The sequence below is a fragment of the Narcine bancroftii genome, chromosome 13 (genome assembly GCF_036971445.1).
Source record: "Narcine bancroftii isolate sNarBan1 chromosome 13, sNarBan1.hap1, whole genome shotgun sequence".
Classification (NCBI taxonomy): Eukaryota; Metazoa; Chordata; class Chondrichthyes; order Torpediniformes; family Narcinidae; genus Narcine; species Narcine bancroftii.
In genome coordinates, this window is record NC_091481.1 from 81,639,872 (window position 1) to 81,665,631 (window position 25,760).

At 48.5% G+C, this 25,760-nt stretch overlaps 1 protein-coding gene across 6 annotated transcripts in view; it reads right to left on the reverse strand.

Annotated features, from left to right (window-relative positions):
• Positions 1 to 14,981: 14,981 nt before the first annotated feature.
• ap2s1 (adaptor related protein complex 2 subunit sigma 1) overlaps positions 14,982 to 25,760 on the reverse strand; it is a 59,836-nt gene continuing 49,057 nt past the window's right edge. For 5 of the 6 annotated variants that reach the window (XR_011347992.1, XR_011347991.1, XR_011347990.1 and 2 more), the window contains 3 exons: positions 23,299 to 23,417; positions 18,730 to 18,837; positions 14,982 to 15,077 (listed from right to left, as the gene is read on the reverse strand). The gene's annotated coding sequence lies outside the window, so the exon portion shown is untranslated. Of the gene's footprint in view, positions 15,078 to 18,729; positions 18,838 to 23,265; positions 23,418 to 25,760 lie in introns of all 6 variants that reach the window. The other variant, XR_011347989.1, reaches the window with a different exon arrangement.

The window sequence follows — 25,760 nt, forward strand, 5'->3', positions numbered from 1 at the left end:
TCCGGTGGCTTCGGTTTTCTCCCAACATTCAAAACGTACCGGGGTTGTAGCTCGATTGGGTATAATTGGTGGCACGAGCTCATGAGCTGAAAGGGCCTGTTGCCGCTCTGAATGTCTAAATTTAAACAGAAGTCACAGGGACGTGCAGGAAATAGAGGTAAAAGTAAAACACAAAAGGTCTGTGTTTGTAGTAAAAAAGACAGAGACGCTGGAGAAACTTGGCCGGTCTCACAGCGTAAAAATATGGAGCCGATGCTTTGGGCCTGAGCCCTTCCTCAAGGTGTGAGCAAAAAGCAGGCAGGGGTCTGTATTATGAAGCTGGTGAAAAGGGAAGAATGAGAGGGAGAGGAGTACAAGCCTGGACAGTTGGATAGGATAGGAAGACAGGAGAGAGGAAAGGTGAGAATTGGGTCTGTGAAAGGAGACGGAGGGAAAAGAAAAGAGACGGGGGATGAGGGGAATAGAGAGAGAGAGAGGGAGAGAGGGAGGGAGTCAGAGAGGGAGGGAGAGAGAGGGAGAGTGAGAGAGAGGAGGGAGAGAGTGTGAGAGAGAGAGGGAGGGAAAGAGAGGGAGACAAAGCGAGAGAGGGAGCGAGGGAGAGAGAGGAGAGAAAGAGAGAGGGAGAGAGAGGGGAGAGAGAGAGAGAGAGAGAAAGAGAGAGAGGAAATCAGATAAGGAAAAGATGGAGGGTATAAATGGAAATGGGAGGTTGGATTTAATACTAGTCGGTGGAGGGGGGCCAGATGGAAGATGAGGTGTTGTTCCTCCAATTTGTGTGTGTTCTCAGCCTGCCAGTGCATGAGAGGATTGTCAGACATGTCAACAAGGGAATGGGATGGAGAATTGTAATGGGTGGCCACTGGGAGATCCTCGCTATTCTGGCGGATAGAGCTGAGGTGCTCAACAAAGCGATCCCCCCCACCCCCCAGTCTGTGCCCAGTCTCTCCGATGTAGAGGAGACTACAACTGGAACACCAGATGCAGTAGACGGCCCCTGCAAGTGAAAATTGGCTTCACTTAGAAGGATCATTTGAGGCCCCAAATGGTGGTGAGGGAGGAGGTGTGGAGGCAAGTGGAGAGCCTCCTGTGGTCACAGAGGTGAGAGCTGAGGTGATGCAACCACTACTATCGCCGTACTCCTACCGGCCTACTGCAGGGGGCAACCACTCTAGCTGCAGGTAGGCAACCTGGGAGACTGGCCCCACCATGCCGGCTGTCAATCACCGGCCTGTATAAAGACTCGAGCCAGTCCCTTCGTAAATCAGTCAGGCACGTGAAACCAGAACCAGAACCTGGTTTTCAACTTTAAACTGATTAAAGCCTGTAGTTTTGTGTTAGCGAATTTGAGGTCAGGGTGAAGTTAGCAGCAAAGTGGATAAAGTCAATGAGGGGGAGATACATGAGTCAAGCACCGAAGTAGTTGAGAAAGAGTTGAGGAGCCTTAGGCTTGTAGCATGGACTGTTCAACGTAGCCAACAAAAAGGCAGATCATGTAATCCCTGCCATTTATGGATTTCAATATATGTGCGTGTTGTCAGCATAAAAAAATGTGAAATAATTTGTTCTACCTGTTTATGTTACTATAGATGAAACTCTCAGGCCTGAGGGAAAATGCATTTCCTTAATTCACTCTCCTTCTGCATATCCATTCTTTCCTGGAACAAAATGACACGTTAAAGACATTCTTAGTCTCATAGGCGGCCACATGGACCCATTTTCTGTGCATGTTACTGGCTCCATGCTTAGCCAGGACAGGCACAATGGGCTGAATGGCGTTTTTCAGTGCTTTATCGTTCTCTGATTTTACAACGCCCGCGACTCTGGTGTCATGGTCTGTGTGGAGTACTGGCTTTTGGGATTTCTGCAAGCCTAATTTTCCAAACGAATGTCAAACGGAAACCAACTATGCACTCACAGGAGATGGGGAGGCTCCCATGTAACTATTCAAGGGAGTAATCTTTCCACTTCAAGCAATTTTTCAAGGAAAACTAGCTGCCGTGTTTCCAACAATAATCAGATCAGATACACAGATCAGAGGCTATTAATTGTCATGTAATAAAACAGTCAGGACAGAAATCTTGTTGGATGGCTGCGGGTACCAATACTATCTGTCGCATGGTCGGGTGATCAGTGACCAAACCGGCTCCCCCACCAGGTTTGCCTGGTGCGGATGGCGGCTAGACTCCCTGAAGGATGAAAAGCAAAACCTGTCAAAGGGTGGATGAACTCTCTCATGGAGTCAACGGTCGTCGAGCAAAAACCTGGACCGCTCGGGGATTGGGTCGGTCTGGGTTTTCCGGATTCCCGGGAAATACTCTTAAAATTCAAATTTTTCGAGAATAAGCCCGGTACATTTTCCTAGTTTATTAAAGAAACATTGTTTCACGTAAAATACAAAGTACAAAAAAAACCACATAAATATTTGTTCTTACATCTCTGCGTGGTCGCTTGTTGCCGCTATGCACCTGTGGCACTTAAACACGCACACGAAAGACGAGAGTTTTCGTGAAGTCGGGATTCTCAGGAGGTCCGGAATTCAGCTGAGAGTTTTCGAGAAGTCCAGATTCTCAGGTTGTCCAGCGCATAAAGGAAGTTAACATGTGTGCAAAAGGTTAGAAACTAGTTCATAGATTAAAATCTTCACAAAATACGTTACTTCGTAGAATACAAACGTACTTGTACTATATTAAAACATGCCAACATAGTTTTATTAGCCAGGAGAAATCGGCTGTACCAAAATGATCTTGAAACAATTTCAAGTTTACATTTGCACAAGCATTCAGCGCGCAAAGACTTCTGTCACAGGGAAAAGAATTTGCACAACGTAAGATTTTTGTGCACACTGACGACTAAAAATTAGAGGGAGCGTTCGGTCCAGCATTGAGATTTTTGGACATTTACCGTATTCAGTTTGTGTGTGCTGAGGGCTATGTTTACTGACTCTTTGTGCAGTTAAATGCTGGGATTGCCAAGAATGAGGAGGCAGCTTAGAAACACAATGTTCTCTCCCTCGAGAGAAGAAATGCAAGGGGCGGTGCAATGATTAGTGCAACACTGTTGTAGCACCAGTGACCAGGACTGGGGTTCAAATCCTACGCTGTCAGTACGTTCTCCCCGTGTCTGCATGGGTTCCTTCCCACCTTGCCCCATCAGGATTCTCCAGATAATAACCTCTTTCTTTCAGGTTATCACAGAGTTCCTTTCTGTTTCTCTTATTCCAAGAGCAACACTAGACAGCTGGTACTTCCAGCCATCCGCCGCTCTGGAACTTCTGTTTACACACACACACACACACACTGACTCCCACAGTCAAAGGCTGCCAGCTTGCTTGACTGACCCCCCCCCCCTTCGCTTGCAAAACAACATGATCTTTTCCATCAAACAATAGACGTTAGTCTTCTGGTTCATCTGTTGTTTCAGGTGAACAAGATCCCATCAATGACCTCTCTGTGAGCACTCTTCAAACTCTGCAAAGATGTATTAGGAGACAGTGTGTCTCTTGCTGTTGCTTTAAAGACAATAGTCCATTCATTCCATAATGTCATTTCAATTAACACCAACTTGTGAAGTCTCCATAGGAATTCTTTGCAACTTCTGCAAAGTCACTCTGGACATGAATTCTCCAGTATTTCAAATAGGATCTGTTTTAAAGTGTGTTTGCATGTAACCTACTCTAACCTTTCCCAATTTATCTCCCAAAAAATTTCTATATATTCTGTCACAGTATGTTCTCCCCGTAGCTGTGTGGGTTTCCTACCCATGACATTGGTCCCTACACGGACCACGACATTTGGATGCTAACCCCTCCCCCCTCCTGAGGATGCCGTGAACTCGATCTGCGATATCTCGGACCCTGGCACCAGAGAGGCCACATACCGCCCGGGATACTCGATCTCTTCCACAGAACCTCACTCATCTCCCTAACTATGGGATCCCCTATCACTACAGCTCCCCCCCTCCCTTCCCTTCTCAGCCACAGGACCAGACTCCATGCCAGAGACCTGATCACTGTGGCTTGTCCCTGATAGGCCATTGCCCCTCAACAGTATCCAAAATGGTATACTTGTTATTGAGGAGGATGGCCACGGGGGTGCCCTGGTCATCCCTTTCCCCATCTTGACTGTCACCCATCTACTTTCTCCTGCCTCCTAGGTGTAATGGTGTCCCTGGAACTCCCAAATGATCCAGAGTTCACCCAACTCCAGCTCCAAATCCTTAACTCGGCATGTCAGGAGCTGCAGCTGGATGCACTTCTTGTAGATGAAGTCATCGGGGATACTGCTGCCTTCCCTGACCACCCCACATCCTGAAAAAGGAGTCTTGGCTGCCTGTCCAACTGTTTATGACTAGAGGAAAAGAAATGAAATCTAAAATCTGCCCTTACCTATGGCTGCCTGCTGAATCCTTTTTGTTCCTCGGACAGGGTGGTCCTTTCTTACTTCAACTCTGGTGCCACCCCTATTCACTAAACCCTCTTGAGCCAAAGCCTTTCCACTCTGACTCAGCCTGTTCCCTTGATGACCGCTCTCTCAACGTCCGCTCCCTTGATGACCGCACCCTTGATGACCACTCCCTCAACATCCGACCCCTTGATGTCCACTCCCTCGATGACCGCTCCCTCGACCACTGCTCCCCGGATGACCACTCCTTCGATGTCTGCTCTTTTGACCACCACTCCGCGACACGGTGACTCCCTTTGGTCGCAATGTTTGGGTCTCCTGATCTCGACTGTCCTTCACCTGTTGAACTGTCTAAATTTGTTGAGAAGGAGGGGAGGGGTGGAGAGAGCAAAGGGAACGTCTGAGACAGGGAGGAGACCAGGAGAGGATGGATGAGATGGGTTGAGAGAGAGAGAGAGAGAGAGAGAGAGAGAGAGAGAGAGAGAGAGAGAGAGAGAGAGAGAGAGAGAGAGAGAGTGTGGGGGTGTGGGGGCTTATTAAAGGCAGCCAATCTTTCTGGAGGAGGCGAGGTTGTCCAACACCCCACAACCTTCGCATGTTTCATCTATATAGAATAATATTTATGACCCCTCCCTGAGACACCTTTATCTCACTGAGACAGGGGTGAATCTATCTCACTGTTCTGGGGTGGGCGGCGATGAGACACAAACTGGCCCTTTCTTCTAGGATCTAGCGCCATCTGCTGCTCACAGCAAAGTTATTGCACCCACTCAGCCTCTGCCAACCCAGAGGATTCAGTCCAATATTCCAGTGCAGCAATGGGAGAGATGATGACTTTAATCTCAAACGTTCTGCATAATAACAGGCTCTTCCAGCCCATGGGCCCGTGCTGCCCCATTACACCCAATTGGCTTACAACCCCCGAACAGTGGGGGGTAAACCCATGCAGACAGCGCCGGATTCGAACCCCTGTCCCGATCGCTTACCCTGTCACAGCCAAGCATGCAAGACATCATCAGACTGGTATGAAATACCTGGAGCTCTTGGCAAATGATCAGAGTTTTCTTTCCCCTTCCACCGGGGAGTAGATTCATGGAGCTGCAAAGAGACACAGCGGTGGAACAGGCCTTTCGGCCCATTGGCCGTGCACTGACCTCATGCACACTAATCCCACAGTCTTTCCCCGGTCTTCTTCTCCACTCTGCCAGACCTCTCACCTACTCAGGGGCCGCAAGTTAGGGGGAGTGACCACATAAATGAGGCACCCCAACGCATGCCAAATAATTATTTCTGCCCCTCCGTTTTCCCAAACGATACAACAAAATTGTAGTTGATTTCACGATCGTGTTATTTGAGAAAGGCCAGGAAAACTAAACTCAACCACGAGAGCACATTGTCCATCAACCAGACGACAAGTGCAAATATTTAAGTTTAAATTTATCCAGCTCTAAAATATTATTCCATCCATTTTTACCGGGTTACAATTAGTTTCTGATTGCCAGGTGAGTTTGCCACTCTACGTGAATTGCATAAGTTTTCCTCGCACCACTTTCTACACCCTACTCGACAACTCCAGTTCATTTAATCTACAACGATGTAACCACAAGGCTGGGGCTGCGGGTGTTGGCCTCCCATTGCATTTTGGGACTGGTAGTCCAATAGGGATTTTTTTTAAAAAATCCCCCTCCCATACAACAGGAAGTGACAACCTCTGAACTACAATTCCCAGCATCCCTTTCCTTCTATACGCAGGGGTGAGTGATCTGCCAATCACAACTAAGGCCAGGTCTCCATCAGGCCACTGGGAAGGGAGAAACTTCTGGATTATACTGTCAAAAAGTTGGTAAGAGTTGAGAAAAAGATCAGAAATCAGCATGATTTCTCTCTGCAGAGTATTTCTATCAAGGTCTCTCCTTTCAGATTTCCTTTTGTATTAACATATCAACTTTATTCAACTGCAACATCACAAACATAAATAAAACCAAAAACCACCATAACATGTGGCAACAAAACCGTGAGAAGCAGTAATTACGACCACCTCTCTATTACACACTGATAGTACAGACCTATCACCAGTGTATATAGTGTATTTTTTTCTCTTTGGCTTGGCTTCGCGGACGAAGATTTATGGAGGGGGTAAAAAGTCCACGTCAGCTGCAGGCTCGTTTGTGGCTGACCAGTCCGATGCGGGACAGGCAGACACGATTGCAGCGGTTGCAAGGGAAAATTGGTTGGTTGGGGTTGGGTGTTGGGTTTTTCCTCCTTTGCCTTTTGTCAGTGAGGTGGGCTCTGCGGTCTTCTTCAAAGGAGGCTGCTGCCCGCCAAACTGTGAGGCGCCAAGATGCACGGTTTGAGGCGTTATCAGCCCACTGGCGGTGGTCAATGTGGCAGGCACCAAGAGATTTCTTTAGGCAGTCCTTGTACCTTTTCTTTGGTGCACCTCTGTCACGGTGGCCAGTGGAGAGCTCGCCATATAACACGATCTTGGGAAGGCGATGGTCCTCCATTCTGGAGACGTGACCCACCCAGCGCAGCTGGATCTTCAGCAGCGTGGACTCGATGCTGTCGACCTCTGCCATCTCGAGTACCTCGACGTTAGGGGTGTGAGCGCTCCAATGGATGTTGAGGATGGAGCGGAGACAACGCTGGTGGAAGCGTTCTAGGAGCCGTAGGTGGTGCCGGTAGAGGACCCATGATTCGGAGCCGAACAGGAGTGTGGGTATGACAACGGCTCTGTATACGCTTATCTTTGTGAGGTTTTTCAGTTGGTTGTTTTTCCAGACTCTTTTGTGTAGTCTTCCAAAGGCGCTATTTGCCTTGGCGAGTCTGTTGTCTATCTCATTGTCGATCCTTGCATCTGATGAAATGGTGCAGCCGAGATAGGTAAACTGGTTGACCGTTTTGAGTTTTGTATATAGTTTTGTATATTTGAGTAGTGTATATAGTTACAGTATCTAGACTGTGCTAACAGCGATTGGCTGAGAGCTAAGCCACGCCTACTGTCTGGGCCTTAAAGGGTTGTGTCCCTAGCCAGGTCCAGCGGGAGATTCAAACTAGAGGACATGGTTTAAGATTGAAGGGGGAAAATTATAAGGGGAACATGAGGGGAAATTTCTTTACGCAGAGGGTGGTGGGGATGTGGAATGAGCTTCCGACAGACGTGGTCGAGGCGGGATCATGGGTTACATTTAAGGAAAGACTGGATTTTGTGTCTCATCGCCGCCCACCCCAGAACAGTGGAAAGAATGGATAGGAGGGGACTAGAGGGGTATGGACCGGGTGCTGGTCGGTGGGACTAGGAGGGTGGGGATTTGCTACGGCATGGACTAGTAGGGCCGAACTGGCCTGTTCTGTACTGTAAGTGGTTATATGGTTATATCATTCCGGACAGGTCGGCCACCTGTGAAGAGCTCCTGTCTTTTGCTAATAAAAGCCTTGGTTTGGATCAACAAGTCTTTGGTTCTTTCGACAAGCTCTACACACATCAAACTAAAACATGATTTTTGCCCGCGGTCCCCCTGGTGGGGGGGGGGGGGGGCCCACCGTTCCCTGAAACTCAGCCACCGTCCCCCTCGGGCACCGCCTGTCCCCGCTCCAGCAATGCTCTTGCGATTACCGCCGAAGACTGAGGTGGTGGAACTATGGACTGGAGCAGCGACCGACCCCCGTCGACTGATGGTGGCAGGAAGAGCGGGGAGCATGGAATGGGGGTAATGGGTGGGGGTCGACCCCAGGAGGCGCGTTCAGCCGGCAGGAGCGAATCGCAGTAGAACGGTGGCTCGCCATAGCTCTGCTTGTGAATTATGGATCACACAGTGATGGAATTTGCAGAAGAATAACGTGTAGCTTTAATGCTATAAAGCTCGTCACATGGGAGAAGAAAATTGATATAATTGTATGTTCAGGGAGCTTCGTGCATCCCCCAAGGGGGTGACAGACCCCCCCCCCACCCCCCCCCCCCTCACAGGCCTGTGTAACCGATAATTGGCTAAAGTTTGAGCCTTTAATTCGTCAGGAGAATAAACTGCTGATACGGACCTGACTGCAGAACCTCAGCACCGATCCTCCACACGACCTTGCTGGACAAGATCGATCGACTGGAACCCAAGGCCACGTGTTGGAGATCCAGCCACCGAACCTGTTCACACGTTCCAGGGAAAACTGAATGGACTTGCTCTGCCCCATAATCAAGTCAAATCAAATTTATTGTCAGCAGATTGGACAAGTCCAACCCGACAAAACACTGTCCTCCGGTCCTCGGTGCAAAACACGCAGACACACAACCAGACATAGCACACAGGCAGACAAACGATACAGATGCAGGACGAGTATTCATCTATACCAATAAATCAATATTGTTTCAGGAATATGAGGAGTCTTGGGGGGGTCAGTGAGTCAGCAGTTGCTTCGGTCGTTCTGGGAAGAAGCTGATCCTCAGCCTGGAGGTGCTGGCTCCGATCCTCCTGGATCTTATGCCCTGATGGGAGCAGCTGAAAGGTGCTGCGTGCAGGGGTGGAAGGGGGTCCTCTGCGATTTTGTGCGCCCTTTTCAGACAACGATCCTGGCAGATCACGTCGATGGGGTGGGGAAGGGGGACTCAATGGGGCCAAGCAGCCTTCCGTGTGGATGCGCGATCCCCTCTGCAGGGTTACTGTGCATGCATCGGGCTTGTTTGTCTGTGATGAGAGACCAGGCTGTGTGTAACTCCCTGGTGGCAGACATGCTTTTAATTGAAGCAAATGACTCAGCTTGTGGAACACAGACTTTCACGGGGAACCTTGCTGGGGAGGTGGCCCTTCAATTTCCTTCCCTACACTGGGCTGACACCCGGAGTTCGCTTCGCTGAGCACCTCGGCTCTGTCCGCAGCAGTGACGGGGATCTCCCAGTGGCCGACCATTTCAATTCTGCCTCTCACTCCCACATGTCTGCAGCGCCTGATTCTCCGTCTGGGCGCTCTCCAGCCAGAAGTCATGGACATCAACTTCTCTGCTTTCTGCTAGCCCACTCCCCGTTCTCTCTCCCTTCCCCGTCCCTCCATCTCCTTTCCTTCAGGTCTCCACCCATCCTCCCCCTTCCCTCTCCCTGCTTGTTCCTGTTCCCTCCCTCCCTTATCCATCCATCACTTGGCCATTTTCTTCGGGCACCTGCCGGCATTTTTTTTTGATCTGAGTTTCTCCAGTGTGGCGCTTTCCCTTCACTTTGGGGCTCCCTCTTCTGGTGCTCCGCGTAATTACAAGCCGTGCCTGGAGGCTGTTGACAAGCGCTGTTGTTCCAAGGGGTTGTTTGATGCCTCCTATCCCATTTGTCAATGTACAGCTCCAGGAATTCTTGTGGTCAAACTCTTGGGCAGCGTTCCGCAGCAGGACGGGAAGAGAGAACCTGTGTGGAGAAGAGCCCGCTGGCAAACTTTTCCAGAATTGGGGCTTAAAGGGGGCAGTTCCGCCAATTTTCCTCCATGCCATCTGAACTTTGGAAGATGCCAGGGTTTGACACCACCTCGCTTGGATGGGTTCGTCAAATGCATGCACGGAGCTTAATCAAATGGGAATTCTTTTACCATTCTACCGCCAACTAACTTGCACACATATGTGTGTCAAGGGTCAATGAAAGATATTGTGAATGGTTATTGGAGAGGCTCAAATGATATAGTTTCTATATTAGTATATTTATGGTCCTGCTTGTTGAGAATTTTTTTACCAATTCTGTGAAGGCGTTTTTGAGAACGTGATGGGAGGGGGGTCAGTCAGTTTGTTGGATCAAGCAAGGTCTTGATTGATGGTCGGTAAGAACATGTTTTGATAATGTTTGATGACCTCAACCTCAAATTACGGTGCTTCAGATGTAACCATATAACCGTTTACAGCATGTCGGCCCTTCAAGTCCGGACCGGTTCACTTGAACAACTCCACTAGCTCCTCCGCAAACTCCTGAGTAAGTTGAGGCTTTCTTCACGATGCCATTGGTTTGTTGGTTCCAGGAAAGATCTTCCGAGATAGTGACTCCCAAGAATCTCAAGCGATCTTAACTATTTCAAGTTATCAAGCAATTTCAAAGAACTGTACTGTTTCTACAACTGAAGAAATCGTATTCTATCAAGAATGGAAGGCCACACAATTCAAAATTGTATTTACGTGTCAATAAACTGAACATTGTTGGATTTCGTTATGGAACAGAGAACAAGATGAGCGACACTAATCTAAGTTAAACATAATCGACATTCAGAAGAGAACAGGTCTCTACAGTTATAATGAGCCCGTTAAACGTCCCTGACTGACCTAATCAAACTGGTCAGAATCTCTTCTTCCTGCTACCTTCAGGCAGAAGGTACAGACACGTGGCTTCCCCTCCACCACCATCAACTCACCCCTTTCTCGCATCTCCTCCATTTCCCGCTCATCTGCCCTGGCTCTGCCCCCAGACACCACAAGCATTGAATTTCCCTTGTCCTTACCTACCACCCCACCAGCCTCCACATACAACACATTATCCTCCGTAATTTCCGCCACCTCCATCATGATCCCACCGCCACCACGTATCTTCCTCTCTTCACCCTCTGCAGGGTGCACTCATCTCTTCCCACCCATCAGCTCCTTGGCACCTTCACCTTTGGCCGCAGGGAGTGCCACACGTACGCCCACACCTCCTCCCTCACCACCAACTGGGGCCCTAAAAAAGGTCCTTCCAAGTCAAGCAACACCTCGCTGGTGTATCTGCGGGATTCATCTGCTGCATCTGCTGCTCCCATTGTGGCCTTCTCTACATCTGAGAGACTAGACTCAGCCTGGGAGATCGTTTTATGAGCACCACCCGCAGCTGTGACAGGAACCTCCCAGTGGCCAACCGTTTCAATTCTGCGCTGATTCTTGATTCTTGAACAGTTTTTATCTGACATCTAGCAGGCTCTTGAACCTCCCTTCCGAAAAACCACTCTGGAACCACCAAAAAATCTGTATGCCCTATTGAAAATGTTATTTATTTTTATTGCAATAACTGCAACTGCGAATATTTGTCTTTTCATAATGTGGTAATTTAATTTATACAGTAAAACCCCTGGTATCTGGCACTTATTGGTCGATGCTGGATAAGTGTACATTCCGATTGCATGAGACTCACTCTTACACCTGCAGTAAGAATAAATAGTTGAAAAGACTATTTATTGGACTGAACAAACTTCATTTGCATGAATCTATAAACCTTAAAGCATTTTAGTTTATTTTCAGTCACATTCTTTGAAAACATTTAACTCCACCTGCATCTGCAGGTTCCTCCCCCTCCACGGAGCCAAACAATAACATGATAGATAATTTATCCTCCCCCCAAGTTTACAGGTAAAGCCTCTGATCGGGGGGACTCTTACTGAGCAGGGATAAGGAGACACTTTAAGAGAGTCGCCCCATCGGCGAGTGGCATCAACCACTGGGCGACACCATCACTGTTTCACACAACTTTATACAAACAGCTGCTACGGGCAAAGGCCGACCAAAGCCCTCTGCTGGCTGGATATTTGCTCACCAAAGATTTATGAGTTACTTCTTTTTAAAATATTTTTATTGATTTCATTAAAGAACATATCAAAAATACCTGATATAGATAGTAACACAAATTTAATTAAACATTCAGTATATCAAAAACTTACATAAATTGTAAATCATATCCATAATTCATAATCCAAATGGAATGTATTTTTTAAAAAACTAATTAAAAAAATAGGATATAAAAGAAAAATAATAGGAGAAAAACTCAAACCCCTACAGTGTTGCCAGATCCTATGTATAATTAATATTAAAAGAAAAATGAAGGTAGAAAAAAATATTTAAACGCAATGTTTACATTGAAGTGAATTTAGAAAGTAAGATGGTGGGTCATAAATGACCCCCATAAGGTCTGGAATCTTGTATCTGAATTATTAACTGAATAACAAATCTTCAAAGAGGGCCTGATGTCTCACAACCACTGATCATGAGTAGGCGGGGCAGCGTCCTTCTGTTTAAGTAGAATCGTGCGCCTCGCCGAAAGAGCGGCAGGAGAGATAGCGTGACTCTGAACCAGAGATAAAGAATCATTCCCTCCCATCGTACCGACGACGGTCATTATGTTACTTCAGAGAACATTTACTTTTACAATATCAAACTTGCATTTTTTTTAGCCTATATTTTATTCTTATTTAATTTTTTTGTCCATTTTCCTTGATTGTTTAGCTCAGTGGTTCTCAACCTTTTTCTTTCCACCCTCATCCCACTTTAAGTAATCCCTATGCCCTTGGTGCTCTGTGACTAGTAAGGGATTGCTTAAGGTGGGACGTGGGTGGAAAGAAAAAGATTGAAAACCACTGTTTTAATCGTACCTCATTGACTCGTTATGTGCTCGGTTTCACAACTCTAAAGGAAATGGGCCGACGACAATTTTTCTCAAGCAAAATATTTCAGTAACAATTGGGTCGAGAGCAGTGGTTCTCAACCCTTCAATTCCCACTCCATGATCAGTTCTGACAACTTTCTGCAGGAGTACAATTGCAATGGTATTATCTGGCCGCATCATTGTGTGGTACAGAAGATGAAAGGCAGCAGTCCGCAAGACCCAACATATAATTGTAAAAAACCACTGATCATGGCGGGGGGTCGGGGTCTCGTCTCAAAGCACCATTGAAGATTCCTACCACCAATCCTACAATCTCTTTGACCTACTTCCATTGGGTAGGAGGTACAGGAGCACCAGGACTGGAACTGCCAGAATGGGTAACAGCATTACCCTCAGTCAGTGAGACTTAAGAATAGGACCATCAGACAGAGAAGTGGAATTAGGCCATTTGGCCCATCAAGTCTGCTCTGCCATTCCATCATGGATGATTTACTAGCCTTTTCCCCTACCTTCTCCCCGTAACCCTTGATTCCCCTGCAGATCAAGAACTTATCAACCTTAAATATCCCCAATCATACCTTGTCTCCACTGAGCTCTCTTTGAAGTATATTTTACTATCTTTGAATTATATCTTATTATAATTATATTTTATTAACTTGTTTTATTAACTTTTTTGTAGTAATATATTGCGTCATGTTATTGTTGTGTTTGGAAGAGTATCAGGTTCCGTGGGTTCACAGAGAGACGAGTCTGGACACAAGTGTTACTTTAATGAACACGTAGGAGACAAACAGGGGAGAACATCAAACGATTACTCAATTACTATATTACCAAACAACTATATAGACATTCACATCAGACCCAGGTTGGACTCTGATACTAGTGGCCACCTATATGCTCACACATGTGGACACACTCTACAGAGACTTTCACACACACTCATGGATCCCTGTACCAGCGGGGGTGAGGCTCTCTGCAAGCACTTATCTATCACAGTACTGCACCTCAGCTTCATGTAGTGCATGCCTTACTCGTGACACTTCCAGCGATGTCCACAGCAGTGACCTGGCGTGGAGTGATGTCTGGGGCTTGGACCACGAGGCAGAGAGAGAGAGAGAGAGAAATGGCTATGCTTTGATGTTTTATACAGTTCTGAGCTGGGCGTCCGCCCAATGATAACCCTATGTAATTTTAAATTGAGCCAACGGCAAGGTGTGCACTAATGGTTCCAACCTTGGTTGGCAGATGATGAGAGCTCTGAATAAGTTTCATACAGGGAGGACCCTTGACCCTCCTCAATCCGCAATCGTTCAGAGAGGCCACATATTCCTTGACAATCTGCACACAACAGTATTGTGAATCCACCGTGGCCTGGAAAAATGCTTCATTTTGTTGTGCATGTGTAGAGTAAGATGAGAATAATCTGCAACTTGAGGAACTGGAATTCTCTTTCTCAACTGGCCCTTCACCCTGCAGCTTAGCAGAATGTGAAGTGATCTTATCGAATTGTGTAAGATTTTGAGAAGGACTTTTCAAAGTTCAGATTTATTGTCAGAGGTACATACATCCCTGAGATTCTTTTTCCTGCGGGTGAGGCAGAATTACCACTCATTGGTAGTGTAATAAACTGTACGCAAGAAGATAGGTAGACATGTGAACAAGTAAAGAAATGTAGACAAACTGACTGTGCATTACAGAGAGAGAACAAAAAATCAATGAACTGCACAAGTCAGAGTCCTTATAAGAGCCCCTGATTGAGTCTGTTGTTGAGGAGTCTGACGGTGGAGGGGGGAGCGGCTGCTCCTCAGGGTGGGGTCTCTATCTGAGTCTTGGGATAAAACCTTTTTTTTCCATTTGGGACAAGGGGGATCAGAAGGGGGTATTGTTTCTCAGAGAGGGTGGTTAGAATCTGGAACGCACTGTCTGAGGAGGTGCGTAAGCAGAGACTCTCAGAACATTTAATAAATACTTATTAAATGTACAGATTAAATACATTAAATACAGATCATTGAATCGTTAATGCACAGAAGCTGCAGACCAAACACAGATAACGCTGACTACAGGGTCGGCATCATGGGGGGGGGGGGGGGGGGGGCGATGGCATTCGTGGGTCATTGTGCACCCCCACCCAAACACGAATGGCAGTTTGTGACTACCCCCCCCCCCCCCACCGTGGTCATCCTAACCAGAATACACTTTGCTTGCATGAATATATGAATATATAAACTTTAAAGCATTTTACTTTATTTTCTGTCACATTCTTTGAAAACATTTAACCGTCGCTGCATCTGCAGGTTCCTCCTCCTCCACGGAGCCGCCTGAAAGATGAACAATAATAACATTATAGATAGTTAACCTCGCCCACCCCCAAGTTTACAGATAAAGCCTCTGACCAGGGCAACTCCTACTAAGCAGGAATAAGGAGACACTTTAAGAGAGTCGTCCCAACATCAACCAGCCCTTCATCCTGGGCGACGCCATTGCTGTTTCACCCAACTTTATTCAAACAGCTGCTCTGAGCAAAGCCCGACCAAGGTCCAAATATTTGCTCCCATTTTCACCAAAGGTTTAAGTCTTACTTCTGAGAACATTTGCCTTTACAATTTTTAATTTTCGTATTTTTTAAAATTTATTTTCTTCTATTTTATTTTTGCCAGTTGCTTGAATTCTGGATACATGGGGTTTTCTTTTTTCTTTGGCTTGGCTTCGCGGATGAAGATTTATGGAGGGGGTTGCAAGGGAAAATTGGTTGGTTGGGGTTGGGTGTTGGGTTTTTCCTCCTTTGCCTTTTGTCAGTGAGGTGGGCTCTGCGGTCTTCTTCAAAGGAGGTTGCTGCCCGCCAAACTGTGAGGCGCCAAGATGCACGGTTTGAGGCGTTATCAGCCCACTGGCGGTGGTCAATGTGGCAGGCACCAAGAGATTTCTTTAGGCAGTCCTTGTACCTTTTCTTTGGTGCACCTCTGTCACGGTGGCCAGTGGAGAGCTCGCCATATAACAGGATCTTGGGAAGGCGATGGTCCTCCATTCTGGAGACGTGACCCACCCAGCGCAGCTGGATCTTCAGCAGCGTGGACTCGATGCTGTCGACCTCTGCCATCTCGAGTACTTCGACGTTAGGGGTGTAAGCGCTCCAATGGATGTTGAGGATGGAGCGGAGACAACGCTGGTGGAAGCGTTCTAGGAGCCGTAGGTGGTGCCGGTAGAGGACCCATGATTCGGAGTTTAATTGCACATATAATTAAGTTAAACAGGAAAGTCTGTGGACGCCTTGATTGTAGTTGCAGAAGGTTACACAGCATCTAGAACAGTGGTTCTCAACCTTTTTCTTTCCACTCACATCCCACTTTAAGTAATTCCTGGTCCATCGGGGCTCTGTGATTAATAAGGGATTGTGTAAGGTGGGATGTGGGTGGGAAGAGAAGGTTGAGAATCACTGCTCTAGACCCAATTGCTACTGAACTATTTTGCTTGAGAAAAATGGTCATGTGCCCATTTCCTTTGGAGTTCTGAAACCATGCACATAACGAGTCCATTAGGGACGATTAAAACAATAGAGAGTAGGCCAATCGGCCTGTCGAGCCAGCATTGCCATTTTTTTCAGATCATGGCTGATCATTCTCCATCACTCATCTCTTTGGCTTGGCTTCGCGGACGAAGATTTATGGAGGGGGTAAAAAGTCCACGTCAGCTGCAGGCTCGTTTGTGGCTGACAAGTCCGATGCGGGACAGGCAGACACGATTGCAGCGGTTGCAAGGGAAAATTGGTTGGTTGGGGTTGGGTGTTGGGTTTTTCCTCCTTTGCCTTTTGTCAGTGAGGTGGGCTCTGCGGTCTTCTTCAAAGGAGGTTGCTGCCCGCCAAACTGTGAGGCGCCAAGATGCACGGTTTGAGGCGTTATCAGCCCACTGGCGGTGGTCAATGTGGCAGGCACCAAGAGATTTCTTTAGGCAGTCCTTGTACCTTTTCTTTGGTGCACCTCTGTCACGGTGGCCAGTGGAGAGCTCGCCATATAACAGGATCTTGGGAAGGCGATGGTCCTCCATTCTGGAGACGTGACCCACCCAGCGCAGCTGGATCTTCAGCAGCGTGGACTCGATGCTGTCGACCTCTGCCATCTCGAGTACTTCGACGTTAGGGGTGTAAGCGCTCCAATGGATGTTGAGGATGGAGCGGAGACAACGCTGGTGGAAGCGTTCTAGGAGCCGTAGGTGGTGCCGGTAGAGGACCCATGATTCGGAGTTTAATTGCACATATAATTAAGTTAAACAGGAAAGTCTGTGGACGCCTTGATTGTAGTTGCAGAAGGTTACACAGCATCTAGAACAGTGGTTCTCAACCTTTTTCTTTCCACTCACATCCCACTTTAAGTAATTCCTGGTCCATCGGGGCTCTGTGATTAATAAGGGATTGTGTAAGGTGGGATGTGGGTGGGAAGAGAAGGTTGAGAATCACTGCTCTAGACCCAATTGCTACTGAACTATTTTGCTTGAGAAAAATGGTCATGTGCCCATTTCCTTTGGAGTTCTGAAACCATGCACATAACGAGTCCATTAGGGACGATTAAAACAATAGAGAGTAGGCCAATCGGCCTGTCGAGCCAGCATTGCCATTTTTTTCAGATCATGGCTGATCATTCTCCATCACTCATCTCTTTGGCTTGGCTTCGCGGACGAAGATTTATGGAGGGGGTAAAAAGTCCACGTCAGCTGCAGGCTCGTTTGTGGCTGACAAGTCCGATGCGGGACAGGCAGACACGATTGCAGCGGTTGCAAGGGAAAATTGGTTGGTTGGGGTTGGGTGTTGGGTTTTTCCTCCTTTGCCTTTTGTCAGTGAGGTGGGCTCTGCGGTCTTCTTCAAAGGAGGTTGCTGCCCGCCAAACTGTGAGGCGCCAAGATGCACGGTTTGAGGCGTTATCAGCCCACTGGCGGTGGTCAATGTGGCAGGCACCAAGAGATTTCTTTAGGCAGTCCTTGTACCTTTTACCATCACTCATCCTTGTACCATCACTCATCATTCCCTGCCTAAACCCCGTAACCCTTAACCCCTCTGCCCACAGTGGTTTTCAAACTTTGTCTTCCCACCTTAAGCGATCCCTTCCTTACTAATCACAGAGCACCTGTGGCATAGGGATTACTTAAAGCGGGACGAGAGTGGAAGGAAAAAGGTTGAGAACCACTGATCTAGAGGAAGTAATGGCTGGCATAGACAGGTTGGACTGAAAGGGCCGGCTAATGGACTGTCTATGTCACTCGGACTGAGATGAAGAGATTCTCGTGTCGAGAGAGGGCTGTAAAGCTTTAGCAGCCTTAATCCCAGAGGGATGTTGAGACTCGCAGCTTTTTTTTTGTTTGTTTGGCGGGGGGGGGGAAACGGGGACGGACACCGAGCTGGTAAAATGAACAGACAGGAACAGCAAACGGCAGAGCAGCCTTCTGATCCCGACGGTTCACTTCGAAAGCACTTCCCACAGAGGAGCCACTTTCAGTGAAAAAAATACTGGGTTGAGAGTCCAAAGTATTTTGATTGAAATCATCTGCTGCTCTGCCTCAAGCCAACTCATGTGACAGGAAACAGGGAACTAAGATCAGGCAACTCCTGACTGGCTTTGTGTTGATTGGATAATTACCGACCCAGCAACAAGTGTGGGCTTTGGAATTGGGGTTGGCCAACAAAACAACTGCTGGATCTTTGTCAAACTTTAACCTTACTTAACATGGCACTTGGTGTTAAAAGGCTGACTGCTCTTCTGCCGGGCGAGAGACTTCACCTTCACGAATCCGCCGGCTTCGGTTAACCACGACAAGACACTAGTATTAAAAACATAAAGCAGGAGAAACTCTATATAGCAAAGGTTTCGTAAATTAAAGGTATAGGTTGACTTTTAGTGGAGGAAGACCTCACCGGATTCTGATCAGACAAGTGATGAAATAGGATTAGTGAAAAGGGATATACAAAAATCAGTGCGGACTCACTGGGCTGTAGAATCAGCTTCTGGTATGCATTCCTCACATGGATATATGATTCTCAGTGTTCTGACCGCCAGAGTTATAAGAATTTATTTTCAGGCTCCATTCTAAAGGCTGAACACAAAAAAAATCTAGGCTGATGTTCCTGTTGGGGGGGGGTTTTTGTTGGTATTTTCTTTGAAAAAGAAGTTTGGTTTTTTTTCTCCCCCACCCCCCACCCTCCCTCCCTTCTCTCCACCCTCCCCCGATCCAACCACACCTTTCCCACCCCCACCCGCCACTCTCCCTCCCTCTCCCACCCCCCATTCTCCCTCCCTCTCCCCACCCTCCCCCTCCCACCCCACTCCTACCCTCCCTCCCCAACCACTCCCTCCCTACCCCTTCCCCATCCCTCCCTCCCTACCCTCCTTCCCTAACACCCTCCCAGCTATCCTCCCCCTCTTCTCCCTTTCTCCCCGCACCAACCTTCCCTCCTCCCCTTCCTCCCCACCCATCCTCCCTCCCTCCTTTTCCCCCAACCCCTACCCCATATCCCCCAACCCCTACCCCATATCCCCCACCCCCACCCTCCCTCCCTCCCCCTCTTCTCCCTTTCTCCCCACACCAACCCCTCCTCCCCTTCCTCCTCACCCATCCTCCCTCCCTCCTTTTCCCCCAACCCCACATTCCCCACCCCCCACTCCCACCCTCCCTCCCAGCCCCGACCCCCACCCTCCTCCCTACCCCCATCCCTCCCTCTGTCCCTACCCTCCTTCCCACACACCCTCCTAGCTACCCTCCCTCCCTCCCTTCTTCCCTGGACCCACCGTCCCTCCTCCTCCCCTTCCTCTCCACCCATCCTCACTCCCTCCCTTTCCTCCAACCCCTACCATCCTCCCTCCCTCCATTCCCCCACCCCTACCCCACTCCCTACCCTCCTTCCCTCACACCCTCCTAGCTACCCTCCCTCCCTCCTCCCTTCCTCCCCACCCATCCTCCCTCCCTCCCTTCCCCCACCCCTACCCCACATCCCCCCACTCCCACCCTCCCTCTCTCCCTGCCCCGACCCCCTCCCTACCCCATCCCTCCCTCTGTCCCTACCCTCCTTCCCACACACCCTCCTAGCTATCCTCCCTCCACCTCCCCTTCCTCTACCCATCCTCCCTCCCTCCCTTTCCTCCAACCCCTACCCCCCTCCCTCCCTCCCTCCCTTCCCACCCACCCCCATCCCCTCCCTTCCCTCCCTACCCTCCTTCCCTCACACCCTCCTAGCTACTCTCCCTCCCCTCTTCTCCCTTCCTCCCCATACCCACCCTCCCTCCTCCTCCCTTTCCTCCCCACCCATCCACCCTCCCTCCCTCTATGCTCCGCCACCTTCTCTCCCCTGCTTTCTCCTCTCCATTTGTGGTAATGATCGTACTCATTGAACGTGGAAGCCAAACTGGCCGTCGAGGTTTTTCATCATATTACAACGCAGAAAAGAGACTATTCGGCCCATCTAGATGAATTGCCCACCACGGCAATCCATTTCTCCTCTCAGTTAACTGTTGTCGATTCTCTCAACCACATGCCAATAAATTCCCCTGAATCTTCTGCTGTTCCCTTCCTCCCTCCCTCCCCTCCCACTGTAATGCAGTTTACAGTGGCGAATTGACCTACCGAGATGTGGGAGGAAACTGGAGCTCGCGGTGGAAACTTGCGTGGTCACAGGATGTAAACTCCACTCCTTCAGCACCCAAACTCAGCTCACTGGAGCTGTGAAGTGCCAGCTCTACCTGCTCTTGCCCTGAGGGTGAGGTCATGCTGAGAATGATCCCGAGAGTTTTGGTTTATTTCTGATGTCAGCGACGAGCCACCATCCTGGACACAGACCACTCTGAGTCAGTTGGTCTGCTGGAGAATTCTGAGATATTAACTTTCCTGTGTCTGTACCTCTGCCAGTGTAATATTTATCTATCCTTTTTGAGTCAAGTTTATTGTCATCTGATTGCAGAAGTTCAATCCGAAGAAACAACGTTCTCCAATCCTCGGTGCAAAGCACATAGATGTGCATGCAGATATAACACACATACATATAGGCAAACAATACACATGCCGGTCAAGTATTCATACAAACAAATAAATAAATATTGTTTCATGAGTTGGAGAGTTTCAGACGGTTAACGTTTTTAATAATAGGTCGCTCAGCATTCTCACGACCTGTAGGAAGGAACCTGCTCCTCAGCCTGGTGGCGCTGGCTCCAATACTCCATCTGCACTTTCCCTACAGGAGCAGCTGAAAGAGGCTGTGCACGGGGTTGGAAGGAGCCCCTCAATGACTGCACGCCCTTTTCAGACAACGATCCTGGTGGATCACGTCGTTGGTGGGGGCGGGGTGGGGGGAGACTCCAAGTGATCCTCTCTGCTGCCCTTCTGGTCCTGTGGATTGGCCTCCGATCCATTTCTCTGTGTGGCAAACGTGCCCCACTGTGACACCGCCGGCCAAGACGTTCCCGTCGAAGGTCGACGTGATGGTGGCCGGGACCCTTGCCGGCTTCAGCCTTCTCAGGAAGCGCAGTCATTGTTGGGCCTTCCTGACAAGTGAGGAGATGTTGAGAGTCCACGACAGGTCACTAGTTAAGCGAATTCCAAGGAAATTGGTGTCTCTCCACTCTCTTTACTACAAGAGTTGTTGTATATTGATATTTATGACCTCTTGATCACAAGATCACAGAGGAAGAGCAGCATTTTCCTAGCATATTGTGGTAACTTTTCCTAGTTGTTGGCGTATTGTATTTTCTTGAAGCTGCAGCAAGTAAGAATGTTGGAGCGTCCACACGTTGTACTTATGTATATGACAATAAACCCTCTTATACCCTGGATACATCCACCCTTGTTTCAGCCTGGGATTTGATTGCTGTATGTTGAGTGCGCAGGCCAGGAAAAGGGAGTCCAGTAGTGACATTGCTCCTTTGCCATTAATTTCCCTTTTAAAATCCATGAGGTGCCTCGTCCAGGGCGATATCGGGGGATTGACGCACTATCCAAGGTATTGTCCTTGTGTAGCAAGCATGACGAGGTGGTCCAGGAGCCTTCAGTCCCGAAAAGGCGCCCTTGACCCAAGACGTTTATTTCTCCCGTCGTGGCATGACAGAGACTGAACGCAGGCTGGGAGATATCGCACAGAACAAGCCAGGGAAGTGATTCACAAGGCTGTATAATTAATCACTTTTCGTGCCTGTGCTGCTTGCAGTTCAAAGGTTAAAAGGTTCCTTTTATTGTCACGTAATAATACATAAAAATGTAATATATACGATATCAGCTGTAAGGCAAACAAAGAGACACGATGAGCATTGCTGGCACCCCTAACGATCGGAGAAACACCGGCCCTTCAGAGGCACTGTCTCCGAGGATTCGCCTCCAGCCCCCCCTTCCCTCCCCCCCCCCCCAGCCTCTGCGGCCGCACAGACTCCAGTTCAAACCGTTGGTGACCTGGGCTCCAGGTTCAAACCTCCAATACCACGAGCGCCCTCTTGAATCCCGGTTCCGATACCTGGTTCCCATGCGCCAGTCACCAACAGCCTGGAATGTTTGCTCATGGATTCCAGCATCTACACGACTTTTTTTTTTTGTCCGTCCTTTGTTGGATTCTGTGCTCGTCGAGGTGAGCACTGGGAAACAGATCAAGACAGGCCGTGTAATTAATCAGTATAATGCAGCCCATCGTTAGTTCCTGTTCTGCTCGCAGAAACTGACACATCAACCACATCGCTGTTAAGACATGTCACGAATCAGGGACGAACTGATGTGTGAAACTACAAGTTGACCTTTAATCTCTTTTTAAAATTTTTATTCATTTGCAAACTACAGATGTTGCAGGCCACTTTTTGCCCTTGAACTGAATACTTTGGACTATTCCACAGGGCGGTAGGCATCAACGACATAATCAGGTTTGAAGCCAGCTCTCGGCCATACGCTGCGGTGGAGCCAAGGCACGTTATGGACGTCTTTGGTGAACGAGACTAGTTTTGACGACAATCCATGGCCACTATTACCAGTCTTTTCTCATCAGATCATCAAATTGGGGTGACTTTGGCTGCTGCTTTGAAAGTTGTTCGTGTCTCAGATAAACAAGGAAGTCTGCAGACGCCGAGGTCGAGTGCAATACTCAACCATACAGGTCATGCAGTGACCACAGGAAGAGAAGGGTAACTTGATGGAGGGCCCAAGCCCAAAATGTCAGTTGCCCTTTACTTGCTATGTAGTGGGGTTCGAATCCAGCACTACATATAGTTTGTACGCTCTCCCCGTGTCTGCGTGGGTTTCCTCTGGGTGCTTGCTCTGTTATCCTTCCACCCTCCAAAACATACAGGTTAATTGGGGTATTTGGGTGACTAGGGTTCGTGGGCTGCAAGGGCCTGTCACCGTGCTGTACGCCTAAATCTAAATTTAAAATTTGTAGTCTCTGGATTGCAAGGCCAACATCAGGTTGCTTCACTTTACAAACACACACCACCTCCCAGAGTACTCTCAAAGTCAATTAGAATTTTTTTTTACTCTGCGTGATCAGATTAATTTTCTGACCTGTTTTCCCCAGGCTTCTCCTTCCATACTCACACTTGGGCACTTTCTGGCAGTGTGTGGGCTCAGCTACCGACAGCAGGTCTTTCGTAAGCAGGATGGGTGTGGGTAGGTCACAGGGGCTTGACATCTCATGCTCCTCAGTATTTGGAGCTCTGTGGAAGAAGCACAGAGTGAACGGTAATCCACTTCTATCTCAGGGTAGCTATCGTGAAAGCCAAAATAAACTGGAGATCAGACGTTTTGAATGTTGGTCAGCATTTGAGTGGAGACCAAAAGGAGTTAATGTTGCCAACTAACATGGTGGGGATTGAGGATCCAAACCTGGAGAATATTGTCCTGTGCAACTACTGCTAAACAAAGAGGAAATCTTGCTCTCAATGTTCAGGACTCTTTGCAACACTGGAGTGTCTGGGCACAGAATGGGAGATCACTTCTCTGAACACCTTCACTCTGTCCGCATCAGTGACCGGAATTGCCAACCATTGCAATTCTGTGCCCCGCTCCCGCGCTGACATGTCCGTCTATGGCCTCATGTACTGTCACACCAAAGCCACCCGTAGAGGAGCAGCACCTAATGTTCTGTATGGGTGCTCTCCCAACCAGATGGTATCAACATTGACCTGCTGGCCTACTCCCCGTTCTCCCTCCCTTCCCCTTCCCCCCCCCCCCCCCAGTCTCCTTTCCTCCAGCTCTCCACCCCCCTTCCCTCTGCATTCCCAGAGCCATCCCCCTCCCCCCCTGTTTGCTGGTGGGCCCTCCCTGCCTTACCTCCCTGTGGGACTGTGCACCTCCACCATTTTGCTCAGGCGCCTGCCTACATTTTGCTTCTACCTTGATGAAGGGTTCGGCCCCAAAACATTGATTATATGTCTCCATCTTTGCTATATGCAAAGTTCACTGTTTGACCTTCTGGGTTCCTTCAGCATTTTGGTTTTTATTTCCATCACGGTGTCTGCAGACTTTCATGCTTTACTCCTGTAATCTTTGGTTCCCAGCTTACACAACAAACATGTGGCTAGCTGCAAGTGTGGGAAAACAAATGCTTAAGACAAGTTTGTTTTTCTTACATGTTGACCTTTTCAAAGCAACGGAGGCAACAAAATTAAGATTTTTTGGAGGGGAAAAGAGGCACTTCCAAAATCAACCTTATGCGGTTCCGGGAGGTCCCGTTTAATTACCTTTTTATGCAGCGAACATCGTGGGCAATCTAACCACAGTAAGGTTCCACAACGCAGCGGTAATGCACTTTTAGTGATGTTGAAAGTCTCAGATGCAGGGGGGGGGGGGGCTTTCTACTAACTGGCACTATACAGGCAGGCGCAGCCTTAGACTGGCGAGACGTCTGAAAGATCAATCCTCCCATAGTGTGGCAGTCACTTCGTGCCAAAGACTAGAACATCAAAAACAGATGCAAGTTTGTCTCCAGAGTAGACATTGAACCCATGACCTCTGTATTCAACCAAGGGAATGGATTCAGAGTCCAGTGGCCACGATGAACCTACTCACTGAATTTGTTAATTTGTCTGTCAATCCTTCAGAAAGAAATCGGTGAAGGGACAGTGGGGGGAGGTGAAGTCACAGAAGACTTTGGCGGCTGGAATCGGATCTGGAACCACAAATGATCTCAATGAGTCAAGTGGGATCGGTGGGAGAAAAAGAAAGGTCGACCTCTTGGGCCAGAACCCTTCATCACGTCTTGATGAGGGGGCTCCAGCCCAAAACACTGTCATGTCCTCTGAGGCTACTTGACCTGCTGAGTTTCTCCACCACCATTGGTGGGGGGCGGCGGCGGTTGGTATTCAGTATAAACACCAAATGTTGGAGAAACTCAGCAGGTCAAAGGTAGCAAAGGTAAAGATACAGAACCGACGTTTCGGGCCTGAGCGCATCATCGAGGTTTGAGAGAATGTTGTCAGGGCATCTGAACAAAAAGATGGGGGGGGGGGAATGTTGGGGGGGGGGGTGGTAGAAAAGGCAGGAAATGATAGGTAGAGAAGGGAGGGTGGGGACCGCAGTGCTCAGGGGAAGAAGGGATGGCTCAGTGGGTGGAGGGGAGAACTGGAAAGTGAAGGAAGTTAGCAGAGAAGTCGATGTTAATGACATCTGGCGGTAGGGTGCCCAGAAGGAAAATAAGGTGTGGTTCCTCCAATCTGTGGGTGGGATAGTACACAAGGCCATGGACAGACATGTGGATGTGGGAGTTGAAATGATTGGCTACTGGGAGGTCTGTTGTGGCAGGCAGAGTAGCGGTGCTCAGCGAAGCGGCCTCCCAATCTGCGCCCGTGCGCTCTGATGTAGAGAAGGCCACAAAGGGAGAACTGGATTCTTCACTTGAAAGGCCTGTTTGGGAGGAGGTGTGGGGAGGGATGAGTGCACAAGGTGATCACGCAGGGAAGGGTTGGTATTCAGTATCAGGAGCGGGAAGATTAACCAACATTTAGCGCATATTTAGAAAATCGAACATATAGTACAGGCCCTTTGTTGTGCCGACCCAT